The following is a 21,180-nucleotide window of genomic DNA, read 5'->3' on the forward strand; positions in this document are numbered from 1 at the left end:
CAACAAACCCCAGGGGGTCATATAGCGAGCTCGTCGCAGACAAAATACCTCTGCGGGTCAGGGGTCTCTCAGGTAATGGGAGTTGATACTTTCCATCAATCTGCTTGACTGATTTTGTCATCATGTCATATGCCATTCTATCCTCACGTGAGTTGGGCATGTCAGGTATTGATTTTTCATCGCCAAAGTCCATTTTCCATAAACACTCGATTTGCTGCTCGATGGCAATGTCTCTTGATCGAGCAAAGTTAACTTGATAAGAAGAAGAGGAAGTTGGTGACAGAGATGGGCCCAACAAGGACCAACCCAACGGGGTTTTTATAGCGATCGGCTGATCACGTGATCCCTTCCGTGAACGTTGAATGCAAAACACTTCTGGGTTGTCAACACCGATCAACAGTGTCACACTTCCACCCTTCACACAGGGAAATTCCAGATCATCTAGGTGGGGTAGTCCAGACAGTTCCTTTTGACTCGGAATGGCATTTGGAGTAGTCGGAATTTCATCAATTGACAGGACTCCAGACAGCTCAAACTTTCGTCTGTCATCTAGGGAGGACACAGACAAGCTTACAGATATTCCATCATATATTTTAGACGTGTTAGAAAGAGTCTGTAGTGAGATCTCTCTTTTATCCCCAGTGATATTCAAAACGTCTATCAATCTGTTAGCGCAAAAGGTTGCTGTAGAACCTTGATCGAGGAACGCGTAAGTCAAAACTTCATTTCCATTGTATCTAACCTTTACTGGCACAATGCACAGGTAGGCCTTGCAGACACCCGCGTCTTTATCTGGCGGCCGCGGTTCCGTCACTGAACAAGAAAGAACTCCCCTTTGTTCTTCATCACTGCGTGGCTGAGATGAATTAGGTGGATTGGGGTTGTGGAGCAAGGTATGATGGAAACGTCCCTTGCACCCTTCAATGGTACATGTGCTGTCAACTTTACAGTCGCGAGTTTGATGCTTTGTGCTAGTCAGGCACTTATAACATAAGTGTGCATCGTAAACCAGTTGTCTACGCTGTTTGTACATCATGTTTTTAAACTCGTCGCAATCAACAAGCTTGTGCGACTTGCGTTTACAACATAGACAAACATTACTGAAAGATGGCTTTGACACACCTTTGAGCGGAGGAACGTCCGTGTTAAATGTTGAAACTCGATCCTTCCGACTGGGTTTCTTTGCCAGGGTCTGGTGAGTTTCCTTCGCCTTATGAATCCTACTTCCATAGAGGGAGTTCTGGATCTCTGCTCGCATGCCAACAAATTCTGCAAGATCTCTGAATCTTGCTTCACGACTTGTGTTGTGCAGAACCATAACCGATCTCTCTGCCCATGCCTCTTGCATACGGAATGGCAACTTCTCAATCATTACCATCATTGTGTCCAGAGAGTTCAGTCCAGCAAACTCATTAATGTCATCCAGGGTTGAGAGACACACATCCATGGCATTGGCTAGATCCTTTAAACCTTGAGGATCGTTATGCCCAACCTTTGGCATCCTCTTCAGTTTTTGCTCTGCTGCATTTGCGATGATATGAGGTTGGCCATACTCCAGGTACAACTTCTTCCTTGCCAGCTCATAGCCATCGGGTTTCTTCACAAGATGTTCTATTGAACGCTTTACGTCACTATGACAATGCTGTAACAAATAGACCAACTTTCTTTGATCGTTATGTACCAGCGGGACGATCTGTGCGTCAAACGTCCGCACAAAATTTTGGTAAGTTAAGGGGTCACCCTTAAATGAAAGTATTTCTGGTCGTGGTAAGAAACGTTCGTCACTATACGAGAAATGTCTACTTGGTAGTTGGGGCTGCTGATAGGAGCACCCTGGTTGTTCACCGACATGGGACTCAGATTGGTATTCTGGTCCATATGAGTCACGTTTAATTGTTTTCGGTTGCCAAGACAAATTTGGCGAACTAATATTTACTTGAGGAGTCGAGCGTGCTGCAGGGAACGTAGAATTAGGCTTGTTAGCTTTAGCCTCATGAGTAGCATAAGGAGATGAAAGGACAGGAGAAGATGTCTCTTGAAATTGCACAGAAGGTCTCTTTGTCAAACGGGAGGAAACATTCTCCTTGCTGTTTGGCAGACCAGGTGACGTGAATCCAGTTTTATCGACAGTAACGTAAGATGAATCAGCGTCACTCATCGCCTCTGCCCGAGATTGCAATTCCAATTGTAACATTTCAATTTTGTGGTCAGCTTGCCTGCTCTTCCTCTCAGCTTCTATTCGAGCTTCTTCTTTCTTCCTCTCAGCTTCTTCTTTCTTCCTCTCAGCTTCTATCCGAGCTTCTTCTTGAATATGAAGCTTTTCCCGCTGAGCCAGTTTCAGTTGGATCAGTACCTCACGTTGCTTGGAGCTAGCCGTTGAGCGGGTGCTTCCAGAGCGTAGGCTCACGGAACGATGCGAGGAGCTAGACTTCTTGCAGGACGTAGATGGCCCCGGCAAGTTGGCAGTTCTTTCCAACCACTCCTTGCAACGAGTGTCAAACTCGACCTTATTTTTTTCCATTAGGGAGCGTTCGGTTTCCCTATCATCTCCAATCAGATGGACAACTTCCTGATATTTTCGGTCCACTTCGGAGCAGTAGGACCGGAATGCCTCCAACTTAGTACTAGGATGAATCATTAGCCGCTCTCCATGCAGATAGGACTGCTGCAAAATTTTTGCGGCCCCATCGAACTCAGCTTGCTTGGCTGCAGACGCATCCTCGAGTGGACTACTGCTTTGGACGCTCATCATAAATAAACAAATGTAGAAACAATTATGCCTACGGCAAACCTTCGGGACTTGAGTGCTGCAACTCCGAGGACTGTCCACAATAGTCGAAACGCTTCTATGTAACGTACGAACACGCACACAGAGTGACGGTTATTGTATTCAGCTGTCGACGACAACGACAGCTACGACAACGAACAAGCGAAGGTCAAACGAAGAAGAAGGTTTCTGTGACAACACAGAAAAACAACGATTAGCAAACAAAACTTACGAATTAGGCCTAATGCGGAATTACAGATGACGAATTATAGGCCTAATGAATTCTTACCGACTATTTTGTGGCGCACGGAACAGCACAGGGAGAAACCCAACAATTGAAAATTCTACCGTTGTAGATCGAAACTGAACATATAAACGGTAAACAGTAAAATATTATGCTATAAATTTCACATCATAGGTGAGTCCCGTACTTGATTTAAACATCGGGAAATAAGACGAGGTACTTATTACACTTAACCATTGACACTAAAATTCACATTGGCCTAGTCTATCACAAAGGTTGCAGTAGAAGGTTAAGCTTACCGTGAACTGTGATAATCACTGATTTGGCCACATAGGCCAACGGCAACGACAGATGAAATTGCTGCACAGAGAGAGAGAGAGAGAGAGAAACCTTTTATTTTGTCTGTTGCGAGAAAAGTATACGGTACAAAATATAGACAATGCAAATAAAATAGCACCATAACTAGAATCTACAACAGACAGGAAGCAGCGAAAGACTATATTAGTCATCGAGTCAGCTGCTTCCCGTGTTTTTAATGTGACAAATGTCAAACATCGGCATTACGTTGAAACCAAAATATGCGTTAAAATAGGATAAGCTTAAGTTCCGTAAAAAATGAAAACAAAAAGTTGTTTACTGCTGCGACAGTCAAGTGAATTGCTGTGATTTTATTCAAATATCAAAAAATATCATGCCCTACAAAAGTAGTAAGGTATGAGAAAAAAAACAAACAAAAAACTATGCATAAACAACAACTTCTAACTGCTAGCATAAAAGACGAAACAGAAACACTAAAAGTAGGCCTAATCATAGTATATAACTTTAAACCTTAACAAAATCAGTCAGTTTATAGGCCGACTTGAATACAGTTAATAAGATGACAGCCGTTAATAAATAGTACTTAGCACTAGTTCGTGAGTAGTAGACCTAGGTCTACGTAGTATCAACAATGTTCAATCCGAAAAATTTGCGATAACACTCGTCAATGTTGTGGCAATAAAAACAGTCACAGACAAAGTTTTTTCATATAATAAATTTTACATTTTTTTGTGAAAGTTTTTACACTCGTAGCCCCTACTACTTCAGAAGGTAAATCATTCCATATTTTTGGGCCTAAGAATTTCAAACTGCCTTGGCCTTTTCTTGAGCTGACACTACGTAAGTGAAAGTTATTTTTTTGAGAAGCTCTAGTGCCATGGCAATGTACTTCAGTAATTTCCTTAAAGTAAGGTTCAAAATAGCTTGGCAATAGCATATTTTTAAATTTAAAGACAAATTTAGAAATTTCTAATTGATGCAAGTTAGTGATGGGAAGTATGTCGAGATCTTGGTACAGTAGTGAAAGTTTTGCTCTTCTGTTGCTAAAGGTTATTGTGCGAATGATTCGATTTTGCATTGTCGAAATTTTCTTGAGCAGTTTTTGTGTGCTTGAACCCCAACATAAAATGCCATATTGTATTATTGATCGTGCAAGAGCATAGTACAGTGTTAACATGCTTTGTTTGTTTGTGTAGTTTCTAATTTTATAAAATATTCCAGATACTTTTGCCAATCTCCCAGATAGATCTTCAATGTGATAATTCCAACTCAGTTTGTCATCAAGAAATATGCCAAGATATTTGATGTTGTTTGTTTTTTGAATTTTTGTGTTGTTTAAGACTACATTTAGTTTTGAAGTTGACCCTCCTTTTCGTTCAAGTAACATGTAAAATGTCTTGGAGTAGTTGATACATAATTTGTTTGCATTGAACCAATCAGTGATACGCTGCATCTCAATTTCAGTGTTTTGCTGCAATTGCAAAATAGATGTTGCTGAAGTAAAAAAAACAGTGTCATCAGCAAATAGCTGAGAATCGAAAGTTGTTATAAGAGGCAAATCATTTATGTAAAGCAGAAAAAGCAATGGTCCAAGTATAGATCCTTGAGGAACACCACATGTGATATTTTCATGCTTTGATTTGAAGCCATCAGCAGAAACATATTGTTGGCGGTTGTGTAAGTAAGATTTTATAAGGCCTCCCATTAAACCTCTCAGGCCATAAAACTCCAGCTTTTTTAGAAGTATTTGGTGGTTAACGGTGTCAAACGCTTTTGCTAAATCAAGAAATAACAGGTAAACGTAATGATTTTTTTCTTTGAGTTCAATTAGTCTTTCATGAAGATTACTTAATGCTAACGTTGTAGAATGACCTTCCCTAAATCCAAATTGTTGATCATTAATCACGTTGAATTTGTCAAGAAAGCTCATCAAGCGTTTGTAAATAATTTTTTCTAAAAGTTTGCTGATATTTGAAAGCAAGGAAATAGGACGGTAATTAGTTGGATCTGCTTTTGCCTTTTTCTTGAAAATAGGAATAACTTTTGCAATTTTTAGAGCGTCAGGAAATATTCCTTGTTTCAAGCATGCATTAAAAAGTTTAGTTAAATGAGGTGCAATAATACTTTTTGATAACTTTAACATTCGAGAAGAGATGTCATCTGGTCCATCCGATTTTTTAACATCTAGTTTGTTTATTAGGTATTCGACTTCATTTTCATCAGTTTCATATACCGCACATGTTTGTTTTAAAGCAGGCCCCATGAATGAACCAAAGTTTGACTTTTGCTTTAAGTGTGAAGTTAATTTTTCGCCAATATGTGTAAAGTGGTAGTTAAGTTGGTTGCATATTTGTTCTTGTTTTTTGAATGAAATGTTTTCTGCAATAAGTTCATTGGGAAGAGTATTCGTTTTAGCTTTCTTTTTTTGAAGAAGTTCATTGATAGATTTCCATGTTTTTGATGAGTTGTGTCTCGATTCATTGAAGCGTTGTTTGAAGTAGTTTTGTTTTGAGATTTGTTTAATGTGAGTTAATTTGTTTCTATATTTCTTGTAAAAAGATACTTTTTCAGGACAATTTTTTTTGTAGCAAAGTTTGAATAATTTATTTTGGTGTTTGATTGAAACCAGAATTCCTTTTGTGATCCATGGCTTGTTGTACAATCCAGACTTTTTCCTACTGAGTTTTTTTAATGGGAAATGAGAGTTGATTAGTGTTTGCAAAATAAGTATCAATTTATTAGTGCTGTCGTTAATATTTTTATAGCTTGTGGTTAATTTTAGGTTTTCAAGTTGATCTGAAAGTTCACTCAAAAAAGCATCAATTTTATTTTCTTCAATTTTTCTTGTCAAATACGGACGTTTTTTCATTTTGCGTGGTACAGTTTTGATTAATAAAAATGTTGGTAAGTGATCAGATATATCATAAGTCAATACATTAGTTTGTGCACTTTCACTGTTATTAGTATAAATGTGATCAAGTAATGTTGACGAACTTTCGGTAATTCTGGTAGGCACATTAATCAAGTTTGAGCATCCCAAAGCAGTTACAGCTTGCAAATAAGAAGAAATTTTGGATTCTTTATTAGATTTGGCTAAATCAATGTTGAAATCACCCAAAACGAAGAAGTCACAACGTTCTTTTTGAATCATGTGTAAAGTATCACTGAATTTATCCAAGAAAACTTCATAATTTCTGTAAGATGGATGTCTGTATACAACGCCTATAATAATTTTTTTAGAATTGGTATGAGACAGCTCTATCCACATGTTTTCACAGTCTTCGATTATAAATTGTAGATCTTGTCTTTCAGAGTAAATGATTGAGTTATGAAGGTACATTCCAACGCCACCAGCAGTGGTTGGAGAATCAGCTTGTATGAATTTGTATTCAGCAATATTAACTAATGGATTTTCCATTTTTAATTTTGTTTCCGTTATGCACATTATATTAGGTTTAAAATCCAACTGAGTCATTAATTCTTCTAATTTAAATTTGTTTTTTATTAAGCTAACCATGTTGAAGTGAAATATTGAGAATTTTTTTTTTGATCCATGCTTTAGTTTTGTACGTATTTCAGCAACGTCTGCATACTCAGAGGTGGTGACGATGGTTTTCTTTGACGTGTTTTCAGTGGCAAAATTTGCAGGCGTAGTAAATGTGTTCTGGTCATGAGAATATGTTTTGTTACTAGAGAGGGAGTTTTTTGAGTAAGAATTTACGTAGTCAGCAGACATTGCAAGAAAGAAAATGTTTCCAATAGACAAACAAACAACCAATGATATAGGATACAAAAGATAACGGAATGATTGTACAACAAAACAAATAAGTGAATAAACCACCAACACCTGCATTTATATCTTATAATCAATATAACAGAACTGAGAAATTACTTAGGCTATGGGTGACAAAAGAGACAATTTAATGCAAGAACTTGCAATTAATTAAGACTAAATAGAACGTACAGCAAATCAAGTCGAAGTGGTGTGAGAAAAAACTTAGAAACAAAATCACTATTAATACGTCATAATAAACAAGTTTAACAAGGAAGTTAAAACATCAGCCTTCTACCGTACGTACCAAGTTAGTGTTATTTAAGTAGAAATTTACAATAAAAAGTTAGTGGTGAACTACAAACTATTGGCCTACAAAAGAAAATTAAAGAAAAGGCAGAGTTGTAACATACAGTAGGGCGACAATGAAAAAGTCCAGATTTAATCCTTTAGAATATTGATTTGGTAGGTCATAAACAACCTTTTTCTGAGTCAATGGTTACAGCACCAAACCTGGACAGGGTTTTCTCTTGTTCTGGGTGAGAATGAAGGTTGACAACGGTTAGGTAAAATATAAAGACGTCCGAAAAGATTTCTTGTTACTTTTCTTCAAACTTCAATTAACTCTGAGCAATCCAACTCAGAAAATGCAACTAACAGAATGGCTGCCAAATTCACTGATAGCTTCTAGCTTGCCTAAATCAAGGTTTCTTTATAGTGACCTCTTTCTACGAGTTCTTTTTCAATTTCGAAAGTTTTGCTACTGAAATGATCACAATTAAATACCTTTCTTATTTTGTCCGAATTTAGTTATTCTCCAGGTCTTAGTTTTTCTTGAGTCCAATTTATATATTTAGACCTGGAGAGCAAAATCTTTGCTGTTTACTTTATAAAAGCGCGGGAAAAAAAAAAGAGAGTTCAACTATGCTTCAACCACACAGTACATTAACGCAGTAGGCTAACTCTTATTCAACTAAAAAACAGCAGCACCGTTAATAGCTCGAATTAACTACCAGTCGCTAACTATAGTTGCTGTAAACGTTAAGCTGATCTTTACATGTAGCCTACTGCCACTTAACAAAACTCAAAGCACAAAGAAACGTAGTAACGAACGCAAAGGCGCAAATGTAATTATGACGTAACGATCACACCTCGAGGTGAGAGCAGGGGTTGCCAGGTGCTACTTAGGGAATCCGAATTTAGTTTTTAAACATAGAAAAGGAGGCGGACAAATACGACGTAACAATCGTGATCTTGAAGATCAAGATCACTTTCAAGATCACTTTTTGTGTACTTGAAAAAAAAATGAAGTTTTTGATCAATGATGTTGCAAAAAATAATTACTATAAGCAACCTGGGTAAAGGTATATAGTTGGTATTGCTAACTTTTACTTTTAACTACTCGATCGCTGGCCTAAGAATTGTAATAAGTTAGTGACTGTTGCTATTAGGCCTATCAATTGTTGACGTAGTTTGCGTAGAATCGCAACGTCACACCCAAGGCCGAGGTTAATTACAGTAGTTCTGAAAAAGTCGCAAAATATGCAATTAGTTTTATACTTTTTATTTATAATAAATAAAAATAAACTTTGAACTGCATCATTTTTTACCAAATTTTTGTCTGGATCATGTGAGAGTTTTTATTCGTGTTACTAAGTAGTTTTAACTTTCAGTGTATTATGTCAATGTTTTTTGCACCATTTACCCATCTGGCAACTTTGATACTGTTGTCTGGTATCAAAAAAGTTCAGAGGTTTGCGGTCAGACAAACCACTCCATACTCAGACCCTAAATAAGTCTTGGTCTGGTTGATTTGCTGCAATAAACCATTTTACATGACCAAAGTCGGCTAGAGTCCAGATTTTTTAACACCGCCATTCTAGACTTTTGAAACATCTAAAATTGGGTGAAAGAAAGCAAACATTTCTTTAAAATTCACACATGGAAATTGTGAACAAAGTTAAATCATTTTTAATTATACGTCAACATAAAGTACACGGAAGTTGACTTCTTTATTATGACCAACAGAGAAAACTTTTTCAATTTTGAAATGGCAACACTGACCAGATTAGATGGAGACTTTAAATCGTCTTTTGTTGGGCACGTATCATATTAACAGTGGCTTAATGTTGGTAGTTGCCACTAACTACTTTGTACAGTACGAGTTCTGAAAAAATGCCTCTATCTAGGATGTAAAATTCAATTTTAAAGTGATCTTGATCTTATTGTTCTTCAAGATCACACAAAAAAAAGTGATCTTAGATCAAGATTACCAAAAAAAAGTGATCTTGAAGATCAAGATCACTTGTGATCTTCAAGATCAAGATCACGCCCATCTCTGGCTATTGCTAGCGCAGACCGCCTGCTTTCTCCCATAGTCGATCTCAAGTTAGATTTTATCAACTTAAGTTTTGAAAAAACTTCTTTCACTGCTTGCGATAAAATCGTCAACAGTGAGGTAAAGCTTATGGCTCATAAATACCCCTTGTCCTCGTGCATCAATATTTTCATTATGATCACAAAGTTTGTTTAATGCACCCACCACATCAATGAAATATTGCTGAAGCGCTTTCACAGCTTCATAGTGCGCACTTCATCGTGTGTCAGTCACTCGTTTTACCACATTTGGCATATACAGTAGCCTACTTAAGCAACACCTCCCATCTGTGAGTAGAAGCAGAAAAGAATAAATAAATCCTTTTCACAACAGCAAAAAATGGTTCAAAAACTTCCGACGATCCCACTGCGTGAACTCCTGCAAGGCTATGTGAGTGGTTTCCACATGGGATAAACAATGCCCTAAACTAATATTTTTTTTATTCGGCATTGTAGGCTACTCCAGTAGGCTACGGAGTCCTGCCATGGTGGAAGCATTGTCGTATGCTTGGCCTGTACACATCATTATGTCTAAGCCATTTTGCTGAAGCTCATTGAGAATAGACTTAGTTATTTCGTCTGCATTTTTTCCGTGCAGTGGAGAAAAATTCAGAAAGGATTCCTTTATTTGTAGCCTACCTCGTTATTGCTGTCGATTTTGAGGTATTTAACAATAAAAACCATTTCATCGATATGAGAGTCGTCAGGAGTACAGTCAAGTAAAATTGAGAACTACTTTACTGTCTATCTCCTACAACATAAGATCTTTTATAGCCTACCTTTTTTCCAAAAGCTCAATTAATTGATTTTGGATAGCTGGTGAAAGGTATGTTATCATGCTCTTTTTGGGGAGTTTGGTACTAAAATGTGCTCGTAAATGACTGTAGGCTTATTGTAATTTGCAAGGAGTTTTAAAATTTCAAGAAAATTTCCCTGGTTCCTTGAATTAAGAATCTTCCAGATGACCACGAAAAGGAAGATTTATTGGTTTACTAAGACACTTCATGACTGCGATTAGGCTCTGCAAGATTTCTCGCCATCTATTTTTCTCCTTATTCATACGAATTTAGATTTCTTTGTCAGTTGTTTGAGAATAAACTAATGTGAACGTGCCGCCCCTGGATTTATCCACAAGATCCAATGGGTAGTTACGCCACTGCTTCCGTCAACTAAAAAATAAACTGACGGCGCTAGCCTCAGTGTCAACAAAAAGTTGACGCCGTCAAATGACGGCGTCAACGTTTAACACTGCATAAAGGATAGGACAGGGTTGCAAGTATCGGTTCCAAATCGCTATTCGATAGCGCTATTCTCTACTTTTTCAATATCGATTACGTCCAAGTCTTTTCTTTTTTCCGCCAATATCGTTTATGGTTCTTTCTTTATTTTTTTTGACTGAATCGATATTCTTTAGGCCTATTCGATAGTTTTGCGATTTTTTTCAAGCCTTTAATTCTACTTAATAACATACGACGGACAAACATATCACAGCATATTTTGACGCTCATGCGAAAAAAACGATATAATTGAACAATACCGATCAAGCGGTGTTGTTGAAAGAATCAGCGTTTTGTTTGAAGTTATGCATGATTGAGCAGAAATAAGGGAACACTGGTAGGCAGTATAAAATCAGATACAGTAACTTCAGTGACGATCGGTGAGGGAAAGCAAGGAAAGCAGTGCTTACCTTAGCAAAAACTATGCAAAATATAATGACTGAATTCTAGGTTTAACTTATTATTTTTATCACGTCTATTTTAACTTGAAAATTACTGTATTCGTGACTAGAATTACTCGTAACGCTTGTGAGTAGTCTAAGTCCTCACCAAACCGCATGTCTTGCCTATAAATGCCAATTGACGCAAACGCTTCTGTCAGAAACAATCACTGAGGCTCCAAGGTAAGCAACTATCAAACTTGCTTTCTCAGATTCAAAAATGTCAAAAAACGCCTTCGTTTTAACCAATCCTCACCCGTTTTGCAAAACGTCACCAGCTGCTTAGCCAATCAGATGTGTTATTGTTATGGTAGGTTAGTTGTGCTTTCCCTGTGACGTCAATGCGTACATTCGCTAGAGCGACTAGACTAACTCGTCAGAATGGAATCTCGTCACGGTAAACGCACAGCATCATAATGCCAAAAAGCTTGTTGCTGTTTTGTGATGTCTCCTCGCCATGTACTTTAGCCTACTGTACTAGCTTTCATAGTCATGCCTTTGCCCTTTTTACAGCGTTGATATAACGTTACTTCGCCAATGAACGTTCAGGTGCGGATGCAATATTTAGTTTGTTAAGCTTCTATAGCCTACGCAGGAGGCAAACTTATCCAGCTTTTTGTACAAATTGCTTGCGGTTGTAATGTTTAGGCCTAAGTGTTAGTTTTTGTAGTGTAGGCTTAACTGAATATCTGAGAATGAACATTCGTGACGAATTAAACATTTAGACAACTATTATTCCATGTCTAACACAGGATTTTGGTCCTGCAACGTTAAAATTAAGATTGTTCATGACTTCTAAACATTAAATGGATGTATGTTCACGACATAGGCGAAGCACAATTTGACAGATTTTTATTTTTGATTTGTTTTGGAAATGCTCTCAGAGCGCACGAAATTGGAAGTGTTTTTCAAAAATTTCTGGGGGAGCCCCCCCAGACCCCCCGCTGGGAGGTTACGCCCTTCGTGCCTACTACCTTGCTGCAGCATATTTCCAAGTTGCTTTCCAAACGGTTTAAGCCACCGAACGTCACTGAGTAACTTAGCCTACTTGATTTGTATTTTTTTTAATTGCGTTTACTATCGATTAGCCTATTTTTTATTCTCTACTTTTGGGGAGGCTATTGAAATCGGATATTTCTCTACTTTTTTGGAAAGCTATCGAAATCGGATATTTCTCTATCTTTTTGGGGAGCTATCGAAATCGGATATTTCTCTACTTTTTTGTTTGACTATCGATATCGATTTATCTCCTACTTTTTTCAATATCGACTTGCAACCAGGGGCGCCGCAAGCGGGGGGGGGGGGCAGGGGGGGCGAATGTCCCCCTGCCCTCAATTTTCTGCAAATGAAGGGGCAGGAAGGCAATGGTGCCCTTTTAAAGTCATGTAAGCTACTGCACATTTTGAAATATAACAATTTCTGCTATTCGCTTTTAGCCTATGTACAATCTTTCATTTTTGCCTCAAAAGAATATTTACGGCACAAAATTTTGCAACACAGGCTACAGGCCTTAAAACTCGTTTTTTTTTGGCAGCCTTCGTGGCCTACTGGGAGCTCCTTCTCGGCGGCCAAATCTGCGTGCTTGGAGGCTAAAATACAAAATAAAAATAACGAAAGCACAAGTAAATAGAATTAAACTTGCAACAATGCTAAAATGATCACTTAGCGTTGTTGAAGTCTGGGCCTGGGCGACGTCCTACAATCGAATCGTTTTGCATCACATAGGCCTAACTGCTTTATTGGGATTGTAATCCAGTACTGCGGGACCATCTAACGACACTCGCACGAGTGTCTCCAATGTGGCTGATTTTAAAGAAGTTCGCCACTCCCCTAGAATTCTTTTTAGCAACGAAAAACAACGTTCGACATGTGTTGACGATGACGGCAAGATAATAAAATAAGTATTTCAATGATGTGAAGGACATTACTAAAAGAAGCATGATTTTTGCAAAATATGATCAAAAAATGTTTTCCCCTCAAATGTCAACCTAGTTCTCCTTTTTAACAACGATTCAATGTCCGACAACATCGAATCGACATAAAAACCACAATATTGCCAGCCGATGTAAATTAGCACAATTAAGACTTTGTTAAAATAAATGTCGGGAATTACAAACAAGACTTACAGCGCTGGTGATCGCAGATGAATATATTCCATCAATAACAAACATTCCCGCACAATGCAACAGTGGCGATTATCACGCGCTAACCTAATTTTGACTTTTGAGTCACTCTTTGATGCTACATATTTTCGACAGTTAATCCACGATCATTCTATTGCGAAATTAAATAATTGGCTAGAAGAGATCGGCGGCCAAACTTGGCCGATTGAGGAGGTAGCACCGGCGGTCATTCAAGCACTACTTAGTGGCCATGGCCGCAGGCTGCTTTAAGGCTTAACAGTAGGTTACATCATCATAACATAGCATGATGTCCTTCTTTGTATACCGGACACTTGTAGGCTATCATTACTCAATGCATAGTGAGCTGATAGATCAGCATTATCGCTATATCTTATCTTAAAATTTGAAAAAAAATGGCCTTTTAGTAAAAAAAGTGCCCTTTTTCGTAATCTTGTCCCCCCCAGTCAAAAATCGTTCCGGCGCCCCTGCTTGCAATCTTGGGATAGGGGATCTCCTGACTAAGAAGCAGCAGGCCAGCGAATCTCTATGAAGTATCAATTCAGTATTTTATTTTTGAAAATGCATGGAGAATCAGCAGAGCCCTATTTATACAACTGATACAACTGTAGAGGCATTACCTAAAAAACTATTACTAAATAAATAAATGAAGCTGCAGTAGCCTAAGATACTCGCCAAAACTAACTGTCTCTCATCACTATTTTGTCATGGTAGTTAGTTAGTGTCGTGTAGCTTAGTTTTAATTTGAAGCACAACAACTACTTAAGAACGTAGAAGAACTTGGTTTAAGTGCGGAACACTGGACCAACCACATGTGGAACACGGAGTGGCAAAACCACACCTCCACGCTCCGTGACTTCATACCGGACGCCGATCCCCGTCCACCGGAGATGTCCCTCGCAAGGCTTGCGTGGGTCAAGCTTAACCGCCTGCGAACTGGCGTCGGCCGCTTTCATTCGGACATGTACAAGTGGGGCCTGGCTCCTTTATCACAATGCGAGTGTGGTGCTACTGAACAGACCGCAGACAATGTCATCCACCACTGCCTAACCCACCGGCCTCCAAACGGTGCGCATGGTCTGAGGGTCCTGGACGACAAGACTGCTAACTGGTTGATGATTTCCTGCCCTCCAATCTAGCCTGGAAAGATCTGCTCATAGCCTACGCTGATGATGAATTTGCAGTAGCCTACAGGGACAGTAGCCTATAATTTTTTACGCAGTATTGTACCAGTTAGTTTTGGCCAGTAGCCTATCTTAGTTAGGCTACTGCAGTCTGCAGATTCATTTATTTATTTAGTAGGCCTAATAGTTTTTTAGGTAATGCCAGTATGTTTGCTTTTTAGGCACTAATGATGCTCGCTCTACAGTTGTAGAGAGAAATGCATATGCCATAAATAGGGCTCTGCTGATTCTCTATGCATTTAAAAAAACAAAATACTAAATTATTAGCCTATATTTTGAAAAATGACTATCGTTTCAGACAAATATGAATTTATGTATTGTTTTGAAATTGAATTCTTGATTCTGATCCGGCTCCTGTTTCAATAAATCTTAAGACTTCAGATCCAGCTCTTGTTTTGTAAAAAACACCAAAAATCCCGATCCGTTCCGGTTTGTGCATATCTCTAACCCAGAGTCCCTCAGATAAAAAAAAAAGTTAGCACATGACCATAGATTTAACAAAGAAGAAAATAAGCATGAGCTGGAAGAAAAAAGAATGTGGCTTACCAGAAAGAAAAAAATATGTTTGAGAGAATAACATTTTAAAATGAGAAAAAGCAACCCTTTTTATTTACAACTTTTAAAATTAGGCTACTGCATTTTCTGAGTAAATTGCAGGCCCCCTAATTTGCTGGCCCTGTGCGATCGCACGGTTTGCACACCCTAAAGAGCGGCACTGGCTTGAGCAACGCATTCTAAGGACTGCTCTTCATTCAGCGGCACCTAATGGATGGAATAGTTCCCCAGCAACAATCGGAAAACTTCACGCTGCCAATCTCGATAACCGGCCCTGCGTCAAGAGCCTCTACATTAGTCTACAAGTATGCGAAATTATCAGGAATAACCTATCAAGGCTTTGTCAGTCCAAAGATAAAGATTCAAAACCAACCAACCAATTTACAATCAGTGCCGGTCTGTAGGGTGTGCAAACCGTGCGATCGCACAGGGCCTGCAATTTACTCAGAAAATGCAGTAATTTTTGCTATGCCCCCGACAGCACCAATATTCATACCCCAAAATTTTGTTGAACATGCTCTCGGAATGCACCAAATTCAAAGTAATTTTTCAAAATTTTCTGGGGAGGCCTCCAACCCCCCCGCCGTTGGGTGTCGCCTTCGGCAAACACGCCGTCAGGCTTCGCCCGCTGGCCGTTAAAAGCCCTCCTCTTTTGGGTTGCCAGATTGGCCTTTTTAAAGTCTGTTGGCCTTAGAAATTATACATTTGGCCTTTTTTAAATTTATTCATTAAAAAGCATAATACAGTAATCAATATTTCTCATATATCGTAACCTTACCAGATGAAAACCATATTCACCATTCAGTGGCGTAGCTAGGGGGGGGGGGCGGTCCGCCCGGGGCGGCACGTCTGGGGGGCGGCACTTTCAGACAGGACGTTTTTGTTTTTTTTTGATAATGCAAAAGTACACGAAAAATAAAAGCAAACAGAATGGCAACGTTCAAAACATCTTAAACATCTAAAAACGTTTCAAATTTTCATGAAGTTTTCTGCCGTTATGTTTTTAATACGTTACAAAATTCCTACTAGCCTTTATTAAGCAGAGGCGGAAACATGCTCTTCAAACTTGGGTAGCCTTGTAAAAGGTTACAAATTGATTATTTTTATTCTGCAGCAGTTTTTGTGCTTTTGCATTCAGTATATTACTAAATTATAGTGGTCAGTGGTGTAGCCAAAGGGGAGGGGGGGAGGGTTGGGGGTTTAACCCCCCCCCCCTTTTGAGAAAAACTAAATGGAGAAAACTGAATCACTCTTTGAATTTTACGAAGCAGATCTGCCGTGTATAAACGCCCTTGCTATTATATCTGAACTGCGTATATGTGGTATCGATGTCTTTTCAATTCTTCCCAAACCACCTTGCCAAAAAGTGCTGTAACTGCATTGCCATTTTGCCCGCAGTCAACGTTTCCAAACAATTAATATTTTACTCCGCATTCTGGCTACTCTTCCAGTTAGCCTACCACTTGCACCAATGAAAGATCTTTTTCTGCTCTTCGAAGACTTAAACTTATTTAAGAAATTCAACCTCTGAAAACCGATTAAATGGTTTGGCTTTGCTTAATCTGTATAGAAAATTGGTCCCAACTGTTGAGGATGTCATTAACAAAATGTGTGAAAAGGTTCGTCGACTTCCTTTTTCCCTTTAGTTTCATCAGTATCAATGATTTTTTTGCATTCTTATTGCTTGTGTTGATGAATTCTTCATAGCTGTTACTGTTAGCTGTAAGCATGATTCTACTAATTCGACATGTTAAAGCAATTCTGGTGCTTTATCTTTTAAAATGAGTAAGAACTTGTGTGTCATATGCTTTATAGACCTTTCATATAGCAGGGTGTGACCGCTCTACAACTGTTCAGTATCCATGGTGTGCAGCTAACTCGTGCAGTCGATGGAAACACCGCAATATCTACAGCTGTGAAAAATTGCACTAACCTTTTATAGCCTATACCCGATTCCAGTGATTCGTTATACAAAACTTGAATATATCAGAATTAAAGTAACTTCTTTGTCTCAAAGCTTTTTGTCTGACACTCATTAAGATGTATGACGTCTATGACGTTACATTTTTTAAACTTCTGATTTTTTCTCTGACTGGGCTATAAAACTTTAAAGATGCCACAAGCTTACAGATAATTCAATTACTCCATAAATGATAAGACATTTGAACAACGCCGTCTGTAGGCAACATTATGAATTCCAACTAGATTTAGCCTAAGCAACAACATCCATAAACAAAAAACTCAAATAAAGAAAAAACTCAATACCTTCCAAAATCACATCATGAGAAGCATGACCAACAAAAGGCTACTTTACCACACGAAAACAGAAGATCTTTTAACTATGACAAATTACATCCAATTGCAGCAATGATAAAATCAAAAGTTTTAAAACTGTTCGGCCACACTAAAAGATCACAATTCGGAATCAGCAAAGTTTGCACAGAAGGAAAAGTAGAAGGAAAAAGAAAACGTGGCAGACAACCAAAACGATGGCAAGACAACATCCAATCATGGACCGGACTTAACTTGGCGACACTGGGCGAGCTGGCTCAAAATCGCCACTCTTGGAAGCAAATAAGCCATGTTGATGCGCAATCTGCTGCAGGCGGAGATGATGACTGATGATGATCCATAAACAAAAAATATACAGGATTTACTTTCTTTAATCGTGCTTGGACTGATACCTTTAACTTTCCCAGATAACAGATTTTGAAGTTAAGGTTCAGTTGTCAAGCAAAAATAGTTTCCGCTCAGCTAAAACAGCACCAGTTTTCAAGTTGAAACTATCAATACAATCGAAACCGTTCAGTGATACAGAAATCATTTCAGCTTCAGATTTTACGTCTTGAAGCTGTTCAACATCGCCTACCTTAACACGAAAATGATTTGTTCTTGATGAGAAGCATCGAGAGTGACATTTACAATGCTTGAGAAATACTTGGAACTACGCATTTCATTTAAGAATTTGTTGATTATTTATTTGGTACATTTTTACTTTAGTACTAAAAATGGGCCCCCCTCAAAAGTGCAAAAACAGAAAACTACTCGTTTTTCCTTTACAATGTTTTGCTAGGGGGAAAACTGGCCCGACTTCTCCCCCTCTCGGAGCCACTGAGTAGGGTAATACCCATGTTTGGCGTATTTGAAGAGGGCTTGTGGTCACGGTTCCTAAACAACTTCAGTGATCAACAAGGTTTTGTCAACAACATGCAGGGCTGTTTTCAGTCAACAGAGTTCTGCATCACTTTTACTGGAAATGGTCGCACTATATGATGAGTGGCAATACAAAACTTCATGGTGTGATGTAACTTAACTCTATGATTGTAATCTATTATATATCGAGCTTTTATAACAGTAATTTTTCCTATAGTAAGTAGCCAAAAAAACGCAAGACAGACTAAAAATGAGTGGGCATTTAAACGGCAATGTCTCCACCCACTAAGACGAGACTGCGGATGGGATCATTATAATAGCCTCTAGTTGCGCTAACAGGGGGTCCACACTAGGGATATACTTTTGGACCAGAGACCCAGATCCTGGATGAGTTTAAGAGTTAGGGCCATTTTTATATGACCTTAAAAAATCAATAATATGACTTTATTTTTTGGAAAATATGACTTTATATGACATTATGTGAAAATCGTTTATTTTTACATACGAACAACGTCACTCACGGAACTAAAGAGTAAAACATACGCAACATAACAGTAATACACATCCATTTTTATTTTAAACCACTGTTGTAGTACAGTTTCATGTAGTGTGGAATGTTAGAGTCTTTGAAGTTACGATTTGGACGTAATAATGACTTTAGTAAGGAAAATGAGCGCTCCACAGACGCTGATGTGGGTTGACACTTCTGCAGTTTTGCATAAAGCGCTGGTGAAATGTCTTGTCTTTGTAACTCCATAATTTGTTTCACATCGTTTTTGTCCAATCGCTTTTTAATGTAATTTTTGAGCTCAAGCGGATCTTTTCCGAAATCAAAGGCATTTAGATCAGCATGGGCCTCTTTGATGGTGTACGTACAACTTTCCATTTTGAGTGTTAAGTTGACCTCAATGTGTGACCTCATAAAATATAGGTCTGTGACTGTAAGTGTTATGTAGGCTAATCCTACAGTTTGCCTTCGTTCCATCAGAAATTGCCTTACTTTCTTAGTGCTTAATTGCTTCACCGCTTAAATTGGTATTTTTTATTTAAAGTATACAACGGTATGACTTTATAACTCAAAAATATGACTATATAACTTAAAAAGCTGATTTATGACCTAACCAGGAAAAATATGACTTTATATGACTTCATAACTTTCTTAATATACCTCATAGGGATGCGGTTTTTGCGTTAAAATTGATTTCACGACTTACTGATGCATAGAAAAAAATATGACTTTAATGACTTTAAATGGCCCTATTAAGAGTCCTTAAATCTTTCCAAGGGGCACGGCAACTTGAAGAAACCGTCTGGTATTCTTTAGATACAATGCATTTTTCTTTGAAGTGACTTGATTTGAGGCCCGAGTCAAGGATCTCATTTGGCTACTGAGCCCAAATTATCTTCTGAACCGGCCTGATGGCCTCGCCTTGTGTTACGTGAACTAATAAATATTGAGAGTATGTTGCAGCATTTTCATCTTTTTTCTTTTTAAATTTCCCATAAATGATGGAACAAAACTAAAATGGGTGAGGCCTTGGACTTAGAGGCTTAAACGAAGGTGTCCTCTCCTGCTAAGGGGTACGGGAAGCGGTTAACATGGCCCTAAGGATAATTCAGTTTTTCCATGCTTTTTCCCTTTTCTGATTCTCTTCATCAATGATCTTAGTTATTTTTTTTAAATAAATAGAGTGAAATACCGTTAAGTCTATGAGCAAATTGCAACTAAGCTACATCAGTTGTCTTTCTTTAATGGCGAAGCGAAGATTTCGACATGTTTTTTATCGCTTCCCAAACAGCAAATCAGTCGTTTTTTTACACGAAAAAAACGGCTGGTTAGCGCTGTTTGAGTTACGATAGCCTATATTTCGTAGTTAAGTTTAGTCCACGAAAATATGTTGTTGTTTTGAAAGAATTATAGATTCACTAGAATTGTAAATGAATTTTGGTCGGTAAATGAGTCAATGCTCACATGGCTCACCCATGAATCAATTGAATAAAAAATGAGCACTATGTACCGTGGTCGGATGTTCAGGATAGTTACAAGCAGGCCGTAGAGATGATAGTTTGGGCCTGGTAGGATTGAGATCCTCTGGCCCCAAACTGAAGACACTTCTAAGAAATACGCACTACACTCAAAGAATACAAGGTGGTTTCTCCTCGGACGGATAAATCAGCTTCTTTGTGCCGTTTTATATAATACGTACTTGTAGAAGCTTTGAATCACAAACGCAAACTCATTTGCACATTTAACGTTGTTCAAACCGCCTTATACGTTGAACGGTTACAAATGGCTGAGGCCAATGGATGCGCACAAAAACTGTTTTTCAGATCAGATATGCGCTACGCAGATAGGACCACCAACGTTTGTTCTAAAAATTATGATTTCAGTTCCTATTATCTTGTTTTCTATGTTTCCTTGTTGTCAGATTAACTTTAATTACGTTTTTCGCGCTCAGTTGTGCAACATTACAATTACATTTATAGATTTTGTTGTGGTTGATTTAGTCACGGTGAGTCTGGAAACTTGTAAACACAAGTGCTCAAGCTTCTGCTCTCACAGCAGTGAAGCGTGTCAGAGAGACTTGTTTTTATATAGCTTCGGGCAAATCTGCTCAAGCGGAATATTTTCATCTTTTTATTGTTCAGCGTTTCTCAACTCGTTCACAATGTAGGCTCAGAATATCAGAATATTTACCCTGAGACACTGAGATTATAGCAAGGCGTTGTCTTTGTTAGAAAGGCAAAGCGTTATTACTTTCATAGTGGAACAGAATAGGTAGGCTATTTGGATTGGTTGGAGGATCAGTAGAACTAAATAAAACTAAGTTAAACTATATTGACCACAAAACATTCTTATATTATTATTTATTTGCATCAGGCTAAGCTGTCCATATCCAAAACAACGAAATAATACAAACTGCAAATTCATAAAGATCACAAAGAACCACTT

General features: G+C 38.2%; 1 long non-coding RNA gene across 1 annotated transcript; it reads right to left on the minus strand.

Moving 5' to 3' along the window:
- Nucleotides 1-2,870: 2,870 nt before the first annotated feature.
- LOC145776344 (uncharacterized) lies at nucleotides 2,871-3,373 on the minus strand. The gene is made up of 2 exons (XR_014290208.1): nucleotides 3,057-3,373; nucleotides 2,871-2,956 (listed from the first exon to the last, which is right to left on the minus strand). It is a non-coding gene; the product is annotated as an uncharacterized LOC145776344 (long non-coding RNA).
- Nucleotides 3,374-21,180: the final 17,807 nt, after the last annotated feature.

Source organism: Aplidium turbinatum, chromosome 8 (genome assembly GCF_918807975.1).
Source record: "Aplidium turbinatum chromosome 8, kaAplTurb1.1, whole genome shotgun sequence".
Taxonomy (NCBI): Eukaryota; Metazoa; Chordata; class Ascidiacea; order Aplousobranchia; family Polyclinidae; genus Aplidium; species Aplidium turbinatum.